An 8,874-nucleotide genomic window follows, 5' to 3' on the forward strand; every position below is an offset into this window, starting at 1 on the left:
TAATAGCATACTTAGTTTTTGGTTTTAAGGATTGTTTGTTTGTTTCATGTCAGCAAGGGGAGAGAACAACAGCTCAAGGTGTTTTTCTTTCTTTCAGTGATACTCCAGCTACTGAGCTTCGTCACCTATGACAAGCTTTGCATTTGTCAGTCACAGCTGGTCTTTGATAATAGTCAGTGTTCCTTTCTGGGTGCAATATTGAGCAACAAAACTTGGGAAGAGATCCAATTATTCATACTGTTATTAAAGTTAGACATTTGTTTTGCCCTAAATGTATCATACCAAAAACCAAAGGCATCTGAGTCAGTATGGGCAACTGTTTCCCTTTTTTTGCCAATGAAGTTGTGCCATGAGGATAAAGAGCAGCACAGAGAGGAAGCAGTGGCCTAGGAGTGATCTGGGAAATTCCAGCTGCCCTCCTGCCCTACTTATTACGAATAGAGATGACTCACTGTTAGGAAGCACACAGATGTTGACTTGGCCAATAAAATCCTTTGCAAAATTTAACTTTTCTGGACCCTCACTTCCTCTTCTGGGAAAAATAAAACAGCTTATTATATTTAGCCACCTACATAGTATTGTTTGGTACTGGTATAAAAGAATAGGCATTCACATCATTTTTTAATGTGCTATTTCTTATGTCCTTGAAACCAGCCTTCTCCTGGAACATGTGTGTCTATAGAAGACACATTGTACAATAGAAACCTCCACAACCCAGGCTCCTGCTGTGCAGATATGTGGTGGTCTGCTGCTTGAAAGACATGGGAATTTCAGATAAGCACACCTACTAATAACTCCTGATGTGTCCACCCAAATATAGGCATCCAGAGACTCAGGTTATAAACCTGGCTCTACTGAGTGGCTGTGACCTCAGTTTCCTCACCTGTGAAATCAAAAGGTTTGACTCTAAAGGCTTCTACCTCCTTTATTGTTTTATGATTCTACAGTGTTAAAAATAAAAACCTATAGCACCTACCCTCTCTATTAGCTATCTGCCATAAGAGTAAGCACGTACCAGTTTTCTTTCAGTGTAAGAGGTAGAAGAGTATGGGTTGGGTAATACTGGGTCAAGGATAAGACACAACTTGTAATTGAGTTAAAAACAATTCCTTACTTACCTCATTGGGCTGTTGTAATCATCATATGAGATCACATCCTTGAGAAATTTATCATTAATTGTGCTCTATAGAAACATGCTGTAGACTGATTGTGTCTCTTCAAAATTTTATGTTGAAACCTAATCCCCAATGTGATATTAGAAGATGGGGCCTTTTGAAGGTGCTTAGGTCATGAGGGCAGGTCTTAATGAATGGGATTAGGGTCCTTACAGAAGAGACCCTGAGACTCCTAGCCCCCTGTGCCATGTGAAGTTACAGTGAAAAGGCAGCTGTCTGTGAACCAGAAAGTGGGATATCACCAGACACTAAATCCGCCAACACCAGCCTCCAGAACTGTGAAAATAAGTCATGCAGTCTGTGATATTTTGTTATAGTAGTTTAAATGGATTAAGATAAGATGTTGTTACTATTACTAATAACAAATATAAATATATTTTATCCAATAAACATTGGTCAAGCATCTTCTATATATCAGGCATTAAGAAGACACTATCCTGTTGTCCCAGGGCTCACAAGGAGTCAAAGGAACTCTGTTAAAATGATAACAATATCCTTTAAAAAATATTTTTTTACCTTTATAAAAAGCTTGAAGTTGAATAAAGGATAAAATTGCTAAAGCTATTTTCTTCTCTATTTTCAAGTATTACACATATTTTTAAATGTCCCTTCCCCAAACCTGAAGAAAAACATACCTGAGATTTGGCAAAAGCTCAATTGATTTCAGTGCTAGGCAAAGAAATCAAAGGTGCTACCATCTATTAACTGTTGGGACCAAGGATAGTGGCAAGTTTTTAATGGACTCCCCAGCAATGACAAGAGAAAAATGGATAATTATAACCTCACTGTAAAGGGTAATAAAAGACTGACCTTGGGCTATGAAAAATGTGTCTGTGGCCTTGGGTCTGCAAAGCCCACTATCCCCCACTTTGAACTTTATGCTTGGGTAGCATGGCTCTTACCAGCTTCTAGATCCCTTTATATAGCACGCTGGTTCAAACCTCTGTGCATTTTCTCATTCTGTGCCCTCAGCCCGGAATAAGTAATTCCCCATCACTCCTTGCTCTTCCTCCCTCCTTGGTCCTCCTCCTCCTCCTCCCTTCTCTTTCACCTCTCCCATAGGCTGCTGCTCATTTTTGAAGATTCCACTCCACTTTATTTCCTGCCCAAAGTCTCCGAATTCCCTGCCACCCCGTCTTTGTGAGCTGCCCCTTCACTGCACTCCTATCAGCTCTCCGGTGTCATGGCACTTACCACGGTTTGTGAGAAACTTCTGTACTGTGTCTGTTTCTTCCTCTATCCCAGTGGTTCTCAACTGGAGGAGATTTTGTGCCCGGGGGCACATTCCATCTATCCTTTTTCTCATTTCTTTGTCATCTTATAATTCTGGTTTGGACCCCTAGGCTATTTGCTTTCTCCTCCAGCCTCTCATGGGCATGTCTTTAATCATTTTGCATACTTCATACTTCATTTTTGTGTACCTTAAAACTTTTAACCTTTCATCTGAAACTAAATGCTAAAAAATATAATGCTTATGAATATATTATATACAATATTAAGTTCAAAATAGTATGTTTCATGTTGTATATTATAGATATGCTAAGCTTCATTTTAAGATTAAATAAAACACATGGAAGTGCATGCATTTATGTGTACACAGCCTCTCTGTGCCTGTGGCTTGTTACTGTCAACACTTATAAGCTCATAGGTGTGGTTTTCCAATAATCACTGGACATATATGTATGTCTGTTGGTAGAGCTAGTCATTCCTACCAAATGTTTGGGAAATGTATTTAAACACACAAAATAGTTCCTCCTACAGAAAGCATAATAGTGCCTTCTCCCACATCCAAGAATAATAATTAACTTCCTTCACAAAAGAATATATTAAAGCAAATTGAGACCTTACTGAAGAAATATTTCTATTGGGAACATAAGCTAATGGGTAACTCTAAGAAAGCTCTCACAGACATTGTTCAACCAGTATGAAAACAAAGACAGCACAAGAAATAAACTGATGCCAATTGACCTCTTAAATTAATGACTGAATATTGTATACTATATAATTGAGAGAGAGATAGAAAGATCAATATGAGAGAGAATCATTGATTGGCTGCCTCCTGCATGCCTCACACTGGAGATCGGGCTGCAACCCAGGCATGTCCCTAACCAAGAATCAAACTGTGACCTCCTAGTTCATAGGTCAACGCTCAAACACTGAGCCATGCCAGCTAGGTGACTTACAATTTTTTGATATGAAACTGGAATTCAATATACTGTAATTTTTAAAAATTTATTGGGGTACACTCTATTTTAAATGAAGCAGGGGCAAAACGGAAGAAGAAAAAAAAGTGAGCCCTATTCTCAGATAATGTAAGACTCTGGACTTACATATTAAACAACTGAAACCTACATGTAGAAACACTAAAACCAGTACCAATAAATGTGTTCTTCACATGTGGCTCATTGCTTTGCAAACAGTAGGTGCTTGTTGAAATAATTGTGGAGCCAAATGAGTCCTAGCAGCATTAAGAGGATCTGATTATAGGTATGAACAGTGTTAGGTGCAAAATGAGTTTGTAAGAAAATATGGATAACTTCTTTATGATAGTAAACAGTAACTCCCCACAGGACTTCCCCATCATCAAAAAGTTCCAATGGTCTTCTAAATATTGTGAATATTAAACAAAAGTATCCGGCTGAAGACAGCAATTTATTACAGTGAGAATTGCCATAATTCAACTAAATGTATATTGAGTGCCCATAACAGGCAGAAACTGCACAATTGATATTTAAAAGTCTTAATTTATTCACAATACTGGCAAAAATCCCTACATAACTATTCAAAATTGTGGTCAGTATAAAAATGGTAATGAGTGTAACCACATTTTATAAGCTTACTTTTCTCTAAATTAGAAACATTCTGAATTGGGATAGGAGTTTGTGATTCTAGGCTAATTTGTATCAAGTACCTATTTATTTCTGCTACTTCGTATTTTAAATATAAAGCAAGCTATGTCTTCTTCATAGTCTTTACCAAGGTTTCCTGAATTTAGTGTGTTTAAAAATAACTAAAACCAAAATGGGCTATGGATTCCCATGTCACAGTAAACTCACCAAGATCTAGAATCTTCCTTCCATAATGGAAAGCTCTAAAGTCCTTCTCCCATTCAAAGAGTCCTCACTGCATCTGAAAAACAATGAGATCACATTTAGCGCCACACATGTTAAGACACTTGATTCTACCAACAAACCACATTTCCACTGTTTCATAAATGATCTTAGAAATTAGAATCTATGCATAACTTCTCAACTTTGAAACATTATTATCTTGCAAAAATCATTATAACAATATAATGAAAGAATGGACTCATGAAATGAAATCTATTTTTTCGACAATCAACATTTATCATATCAAAGGGCTAAGATGATCACATATTCCAGAAAAAAATTATCATATACCAAGCAAATGAGCCTATAAGAAAGAGTTCCACAAAGAAATAGGACTGAGGTGGGAAAGGGAGTCATTTACAAGGGTGCCAAGTAGTGTTGGGTTTTTTTAAATTTTTAATTCATGGATCTGAATATGTCACTCTACTTAAACACCTCAACTGTTTCCCATTGCCCACAGTATAAAATCTAACTCCCTTCCCACAGCTTTCAAAAACCGGGTTAAAGCTCACTTCTCCAGTGTTGTCCCTCATCACTCTAAATGCTCCCAAAATTCTTGTTATACTAGCTTTCTTGTGGCTCTGTGAATAACCCACAGGAAAAGCTGCAGAAACTTCCATCCAGCGAATAAAATTCTGTTTGATGAATCCTTGTTTTTTCACATAGAGTTTCCCCTAACTGAAATGGCCTTCCTTACCTGACTCATCTGCCCAACCCAGGCTAAGAGAGCCCTCCTCTGAGAAGCCATCCCAAACCACTTTCCCAAAAGTTACGCACTCTTTACCCTTCGTCACATAGCATTGCTATTATACTATTTATTGCAACTATTTGTTCCCTTTTAAGTGGAAATTCCTTCATGGCATTTTGTGTCTTAATTATCTTTGTATCTTAGGCCCTGACAGTTTCAGGCATATCGTGAGGTTTGATAAATGTTAAATGTTATATTGATATTGTTGAATCCTAAGTAGACACATGATGTACACTTGAAAATCATCCCTGTATTTTAATAGCTATTAGTTTTATTAAAACTGACCTTCTAACAATATCTATACTAATAAAAAGGTAATATGCAAATGGTCAGGACACCCTCACATGTAACGATTGATCAGCTGGAGGCTGCATGCACAGCATGCAGGGACTTGCAGTGTCAGGGACTGGGGTGGGGCACAGCAAAGGCCTCTCCCTGTGCCTGCACCGGCAGTCCACAGGTCTCCGCTGGCTCCAGCCTACCTCTTTGGGGCAATCCATCAAGGAGCCCCAGATGGGTGGGTGGGGCCTACCTCTTTGGGCGATGGATCATGGGGCTCCCGCACTGTGACGGCACAGGCCAGGCTGGGTGCTCCCCCACCCCCTCAGTGCATGAATTTTGTGCACTGGGCCACTAGCCTATGTATATTTTCCTTCTATTATGTTTTGCCTCACATCAAAACTCCTTGCTTTTCTACTGGGTATAGTCTGTCTCCTATTTTATAATATTCAACTGGCTTCATTGTATAGCAACATGATGGCTAGCAAAAGAACACAATCCATGGAAACATTGCACCTCTTAAGAACTAAAGCTGTCCAAAGTTATAAGTTATAAAACCAGTGTGTGTGTGTGTGTGTGTGTGTGTGTGTGGTGTGTGTGTGTGTGTGTGTGTGTGTGTGTGTGTGTGAGAGAGAGAGAGAGAGAGAGAGAGAGAGAGAGAGAGAGAGAGATACAATTGCTATTACATAATTTGGAATGGAGGCACCAGCTGATGTTCCATTTCAATCGTTTTATTTGTTTGTTTGTTTATCAAGAGCTATCCTACAAAGGTTATCAGGAAACTACTAATAAAATTATAATAAACTAGAGGCCCAGTGCATGAAATTCATACACGGGTAGGGTCCCTAGGCCTGGCCAGCAATCAGAGCCAATCAGGGTCTTCCAGCTGCCGGCCAGGGCTGTCCTTCATTCCACGCTGCCCCCTGGTGATCAGCACACATCATAGCAAGCAATCAAACTCCCAGTCTGCCGGTCGAACTCCCGAGGGGACACTTTGCATATTAGCCTTTTATGTATATAGATAATATCACCCAATGACTCTTGACATTTTTACCTGTGGGTACAAATTATCAGCTACACTTTTTTAACTGTGAATACAAATCATTGGTTACACTCAGACTTGTTCCAGAAGGAATTCTGGCCCTTGCAGAGTGTTTCTCCCTCCCCATTGCCCAGTATGTCAGAATCGCTCAGGAAGGTCTTACAAGTTATTTCTGGTCATTGCACGCTGACCCCAACATTGGTGGCACTGTTAGCCATGCCAGAACTCTGCAGACCATGCTCCTCTCACTGTTTTTCATCAATCCAAGTTTCTTCCCAGCCAGTAATGCATAGAGAATGGCAGGTAGAAAATATCCCTGTCTGTTATTCCCTCCTTGAGGACTCTCGGGAATATTGAGCAACAGGAGGGGAAGGTAAACAACAGTAAATTCCTGGGACCAAGGGTTGTAAAGATAGTGAGACAGTGTTGTTTTCTTTCTCCCTGAACTGACACACAAGGTGATTTTATTAGGACAGATTTTTAGTATCAGCCACCACTCTTGAACACCCCTTCATTCTCACCAGTCTTCTGACCTTTGGCCTATACCTGAGCCTGACTTGTTCCACTAACCTTCTCCTTAAGTTGAGTTCCGTTTTAGGGACTCCACCTGGCTTCACATAATTTGTCACCTTGTACTCCTACCTCCAACACATGCACACTCCAACCTCAAATTTACCAGGCATACCAGACAACATCTGACCCCAAGTGTGAACTTCACTTCGGTTGTTTATTTTTTCTCTCAGGAAAGTTTCTCAACACCCTCTTGGAATCAGCAATTACAAAGATTATACTTCCAGGAAGAGGAGTATCATCTAATTCCATGCAACCAAAGCATACAAAACTCAGCCTTGAATCTGAGATGACTCCCTCCAAGGCAACAACTACCAACATAAGAAATGTCATTACTGACATTTCTAGCCTCACTCAGTTCAAACTGATAGAGTGAAAACTGCTGAAAAGAATGCCCATAAATGGCTGGAATTTGAATTAGACAGTCATTGAAAAATTAAGTGATAGGAAAGTAATGAAACCAAATGCATTTGTTTTAAAAAATTATTGATATAATATAATTACAGGTACCTCCCTTCCTTTGATGGATGGCATTCGTTTGCACAATTGCCTTCTGTGCCATGCGTAAATATTGACAGGGATGCAACATACTCCATAAATTAAGGTTTTAGATTCAAGAGCTAATTTTGATGTGGTTTACATCAATGCAATTTCATTGAAGATAAAAATAGTTTGATGGATTTGTATAACTCAATAGGTGAGAAATAGTAGAGTATGTATGTGCAATTCCCAAATTAGAAAGAGCCTATTTACCACTGTGCTTTGAATTCTTGATCTTGCTATGTAACAGTAGCTCCTCTTTGAAAAAAGCACTGGATAAAGGTCAGCTCTTTCAGATTACAGAATGGGAAAAAGCACTAAAGTAATTTCCTAGTGAATGGATCTAAAGTATTATTCATTATGTTGTCTGGGTATATACAATGATGGAACTTACAAAATCATTTATTTTTGTATTGGCTACACTTTGACATTATAGATCAGATCAAAATGACACATAAGAGCAAAAGGCCAGTTGCCCTAGGTGCATATGTGTTTATCCTTCCACTTTAAATTCTCCCAGATGTTAGAGTCAAATGGGGGAGAGCTGGTTGAAGTTTGTTGTTTGTTAGGTCTTTTTTGACCTGCATGGAATCACTTAAGTGAACCTCTCAGGTAAAACAAACAAACAAATAAATAAAATATAAGGATATACAACAAGCAGCCATCCATGTGTCCTGGGAGAAGAGTAATAATAGGTCTTTGGTTTTGTTCCAGCAGCTGAGTAATTCTGCCCGCATCCTGATAAGAAGAGGTTTTACTTGGGATGAGGTGGCCCAATCTGTATCCGAAGCCCAGCCCTGAACCTTAGCCAATACTTAAAGTGAAAATATCTAATTATAGAAAACAGAGATTTGGAGATGTCTGTGGAGACTGGTGATGCAGAGCCAACATTAGTGTCTAAAATGCTTATGAGAGAGAGCAGTTTGAGCAGTATGGCTAATGTTGGAAGTTCCTCCAATCTAGGCACCCAAGCACAGCAAACAGTCACTGAGCATTAAAATGTGTGATTCCCTGGGTGATATTGTGACTTATAATAAGAAATTGATATTTGGTTTCTGTCTGCTTTTCTAGTATAGAACTTCTAAAATCCTTGTAATTTCCTAAGTGGTGAGAATGATGTGACTTTGGGAATAGCCCATGGTCACCTAAAGATGGTGACTGGTTGCCAGGAGAACAAACCCTTTACAATCCTGTGCAGCATTTCAGTCAACAACAGATCAGCCACATATATAACAGTGGTCCCATAAGATTATAATGGAACTGAAAAATTCCTATGGCCTAGTGAGACTATAACAGTCTTGCCCCCATAGCACAAGTAAGAGATAGTTGCCAAGCAACCTGACAGAAGGAAGAAGTAACCCCACCCATGGAAAATTCCACTCCCTGAACCCTTCACAATCCCACTATATA

The 8,874-nt window shown here is 39.2% G+C and overlaps 1 long non-coding RNA gene across 1 annotated transcript in view; it reads right to left on the reverse strand.

The window, feature by feature from the left end:
• LOC107183322 overlaps positions 1–8,874 on the reverse strand; it is a 52,333-nt gene that overhangs the window by 27,087 nt on the left and 16,372 nt on the right. Inside the window, exon 2 of the long non-coding RNA XR_001514105.1 lies at positions 4,232–4,304. This is a non-coding gene — a long non-coding RNA (uncharacterized LOC107183322). The remainder of the gene's footprint in view (positions 1–4,231; positions 4,305–8,874) is intronic.

The sequence above is a fragment of the Myotis davidii genome, unplaced genomic scaffold (genome assembly GCF_000327345.1).
Source record: "Myotis davidii unplaced genomic scaffold, ASM32734v1 scaffold616, whole genome shotgun sequence".
NCBI lineage: Eukaryota > Metazoa > Chordata > Mammalia > Chiroptera > Vespertilionidae > Myotis > Myotis davidii.